We start from the raw sequence: 4,703 nt of genomic DNA, 5'->3' as shown, positions 1-4,703 counted from the left end.
CAATAACCATAGATAGAACTCAATACTTGGAACTCAAGAACTTCAATGACACTACTCATCTCTAGAATACTCAACTCAAAGGATTCATGCGGAATTTTGAGCATGAACTACTCAACTTAAGGACTCAAAGATACTTCACATCTCAAGATTGTTCGACTTATAAGGTTCATGCGGAATTATGGGCATGAACAATTCAACTCAAGGACTTCATGGGTAACATGTAATAGTCCCATGATTAGAAGTATAATCTCAAAGGGGATTGGGAACTCAATACTCAAGACTTAGAAGTTGAAGGTATTACCCTTCTCAATGATACTCAATTTATAGAGTCCATGCGGAATTTATGGGCATAAACGACTCGACTAGAAGGTCTACAACCTACATGGAACTCATGTATACGACACTTCTCATTCTCTTACTTACTACCTCAAGACTTAGTTCAAATCGATGGTTGATCTCAAAGGATTCACAATTGAATTCAATGGCTTTCTTGAACTCTAATTTTAACTCTCTATTGAATGTGAATTTTGAATTCAAGAGTTATGGTTCACGATATGAAAGTTATCATTATGACAAAGTAGACTCATGAGTACATTCTCCTCATCCTCACACTCACTTGCTCGAGTCTTGAAACAAGTTACTAGAAGTTGTAGAAGACTCCACAAAAGGACTCAGAGGGACTTTCTTAGAATGTTCGAAAGAACTCTTAAAACTTAACTCTTAGCTCTACCTTGACTTTGAATTGTGAATTCAAGGTTATGATCATGTTATGAATGATTTCTAGGTGTTTAGAAGTAGCTTAGAGTAGTTAGAATCGAAATGGAGTGAAGGTGCACTTTAAACGAACTCAAACGGGGTAACCGACGACAAACTGGAAGGGGCAGGCGACCCTGGCGCTATGGATGGCGCGGGGCACCAGCCCCTAAACTTCAGAGGAGGGTTTGGGGCTCTTTGGCGGGCGCATCGCGCCAGGCCCCAACCCAGAAAATCCGACGAATTTCCTTTCTCGTTTTCTCACCCTAACTCGCCTAGAATCGAACGATTTCTTTCCCAATCACTTGAATTCGATTACTTAACATAAGTACACTCTAATATACTCAAAACAACACTGAAATTACTAAATTTCATCTAAAATATAATCATCTAAACCCCAATACAACAAGATTTAGAATGAACTTCAAGAACACCTATCAAGAATTCATCAAGAACTCTAATCTTTACATTGCAAGAATGAAATTTCGCTGAAAATAACATGATTGGCGTGTGGGTGAACTAACCCAACACTGTGGAAGCTTACATACCTCTTAGGGATCAAACCCATGGCGAAAATCCGCTACAACACACAAGAATCTCGACTAATGCTTGATCCTCTCCTCTTTTCTCCCCTTTTCTCTTCTTGAACTCTCAACTAAAACCCTAGGTGTATTTTAGAATTATAAAATTGAACCTAATAGGATAAGACCCATAAAACCTTACTAAAAACTAATTAAATCTTATTTGGTACGGAAAAGACCAAAATACCCCTTACTATTTTCGGCTAACTTTCCTTAACTGGACAACCTAACTTCGAAAGGCCATATCTCACTCATCCGACCTCGAAACTTAGCAAACTTGGCGGCATTGGAAAGATAATTCAAAGGTCTTTCCTACGGTATCTTGTAGAACATTTAAATCATCTTGTTATAGGAGTTATGATCATTTCAAGTTGACCCAAAACTCATAACTGAAGCATAACTTGCAAAATTTCAGATTTTGCTATTTCCAATTTAGTTCTTTTTCGAACTCAAGGTGCTACATATAGTGAACTTAAAACTTAAGAAATTTTAATTCCTCGGTAAAATCCTACTCACAATGAAGGATGGTTCGAGTCTTAATTCAAAAAAATTCTAGGGTGTTACAGTCGTTTGGTAGAGTATATTAGAAAAAATAATGCATGCATTTTTTATTTTATTTTTTTACCCTCCCTAGGAGCTCCCACCCCTTTGCTCCCTTGGTGACTCGAACTCGCAACCTTCGGGTTGGAAGTAAGGGGTGCTTACCATCCGAGCAACTCCCTCTCGTCAATAATGCATGCATTAGCTTTGTGTATTAGTAGTTTTTTTGTTTGGTGTGCTTTTTCATGCTATGTAAACATTAGTTATACATTCTATTGTATATTGAGGAGTGCATTATTAATACCATGGATTTTTAGGTAGTAGTAATGCAAAGTGATTTAATACATGTATTAGCATGGTTAAAGACCCAATTAACCCTCAAAAACACTTTTACATCTTTTCCACCATAATTGTGGAGGATATTTTTGTAAATAAATATTTTTATACAATGCATACTATTTTTAATACACCAAACCAAACAATGCATAAAAAAGAAGTTATGCATAACTAATAATACAAGTATTACTAATATAAGCATTACTAAAACACTCTATTGAGCATTATTTTTATACACTCTAATACTTGTGGTTATTCATATTTTATGATGGATAATATAAATTAATTTGGGAAAATAACATAGTTAAGCAAACATATATTAGTTAATTAGTTATCATAGCTATAGTTTTAGTTAATTACCACTCGCGACCAACATTCAATAATAATTATGTGGGTATGGGGTTTCGAGTTTGTATAATTCGGAATTTGCATAACTTTTGTATAATGTAATTTTGTATAATATAATTTGTATAACTATTTAAAGTTCAGATATTTGTGTTTGTATAAATTCGTTATTTAGAGTTTATACAAAAATAGCTCAATTATACAAACGTAGCCGTAAATTATACAAACGAGACAGCTTAAACTGTAGCTACAACATGTAAATATGCAAACTATAGCTATGGAGCATAATTAAATTTATTATAGTGGTTATTTGTGAAAATTCCCTAATTAATTTTTACTTAACCTATTATTAAAATGGCAAATAGCAACTATTTTACTACCTTTAGGCTCTAGCCGTACGTCAAGTGATCAATACTTTATACTCTCTTAGCTCTCTCTTTTTTGGGATTCCCATCCAGTGTTCGGTATCCACATTCGAGCCCGATTAAATCCGAATTCGCGTTGAAAAGTCCCACATTAAAGGAAAAAACGCTTTCTAACAAAAGAGACTCTATATCCAAGGGGGCTCGAATTCAGGATCTCTTGGTTAAAGATATCCGTCTAATACGAGACAAAGAGAGTATTCTAAATGTTAAAAAATAGTTGGACCCCAAAACCTTAAATGAAATGTGGTGGGTGCTTTGAGGTACGTGTGAGCATGGCAGTATATCCTTTGTTGCGTTCACAATTAATTTATTTGATTAGATAGCAGTATATGTCTCCATCTCATATTTGTCCTTTCAAAATATGAAACCTCTTCCCTAGAAGGGACTGTATTTGCTATCAATTTCAATGTGAGTATTTAATAAATAGCTCACTCTTTTTAAAATGTGTGCCTTTATTTGACATGCATATATGTTCTAATTAGGACTATCTTATAAATAAATTTTTTTATTTGGGGATAGAAATAATATGTATAAGAATTATTTTCTTTTTGGATTAAAAACATGTATAGAATGTATTTCTTTATGTGCCTTGATTTTGAACTCATTGTATAGGACGGTGCTTACATTTCTCTTTTTGTGCGCTTACATTGATTTCTTGATGAATAAATGCATCATCTTTATTAGAGTTGAATGGAGCAAAAAGGTAGTAAAATTATCATTTTACTTATTATTTTTTTAAGAAATTATCAAATCAAACATAGACAAATAAACTTGAACGAAGAAAGTATAAAAGTGTCTAAATACATAGTAAGCAGTTCAATTCTATAGATTAAGGCAGAAAGTAAAACTTAGAGCATGTTTGAATTGGCTTAAAAGAACTAATTTTAAAATAACTTAAAATAAATAAAAAATAAAAAATAGTACTCTCCCCACATTTTATTTTAACTTAAAAGTCATTTAATTTTAATTTAAAAAATTACTTTATAAACGCTATTTTCTAAAGTCGATCCAAACGAACCGTCAAACACACATCTCAAAAAGGTTTTTGTATTAGGTGCATAAAACTAAAGGGAAATTAAGGTGGACATGGGCAGACATGAAAAAGAATGGGGCTAACCAATGCTATGTTCGTCAAACTTTTATTTTCTATTTTTCCTTTAACTTGGTGGAGTTTGGACACGTATGTGTTATTTCCATAAGACATACCACATACAATGATAATTTTACGATTTCACCCGTAATTATTACTATCTAAATATTGATAAATAAATATTATTTAAAAAATAAAATAGATATAAAATGATAAATTATCATTTTAGTTTTTCAAATTAGATAAGTAAAGATAAATCGAGGAAATACATAGAAAGAAAATTGCATTAGATGGAGTTGCTCCTCTCTTGATCAGAAGTCACATAGCGAGACACAAATTAGATAAGTAAAGATAAATCGTAGCGTGGTTCCATAAAACTTGCGCACGTAACAACTTAATTTTGACTTCATAGCCATCGCGCGGCACCTCCTTAATTATGTTCCCACATTGGATTTAACCCCAACTCCCAACTAATTCTCTCATTCCTTCATTAATTAGTTTACTTTCTATAAATACCCAAAGTTCTCACTAGCTTTTGTACCCAACACTCAAGCAAATACATTTGTAGTCCATAAAACTTCTCTACTATTTCTATCTTGTCTCAATTGTTGTAACAATGGAAATGGTTCGCAA

At 33.1% G+C, this 4,703-nt stretch overlaps 1 protein-coding gene across 1 annotated transcript in view; it reads left to right on the top strand.

Annotated features, from left to right (window-relative positions):
- LOC102577501 (non-specific lipid transfer protein a7) overlaps positions 1 to 4,703 on the top strand; it is a 21,930-nt gene that overhangs the window by 16,076 nt on the left and 1,151 nt on the right. The window lies entirely within an intron of this gene.

The sequence above is a fragment of the Solanum tuberosum genome, unplaced genomic scaffold, assembly GCF_000226075.1.
Source record: "Solanum tuberosum cultivar DM 1-3 516 R44 unplaced genomic scaffold, SolTub_3.0 scf00194, whole genome shotgun sequence".
Classification (NCBI taxonomy): domain Eukaryota; kingdom Viridiplantae; phylum Streptophyta; class Magnoliopsida; order Solanales; family Solanaceae; genus Solanum; species Solanum tuberosum.
The sequence above is the reverse complement of the archived record's forward strand: the minus strand, read 5'-3'. Positions and strand labels throughout refer to the sequence as shown.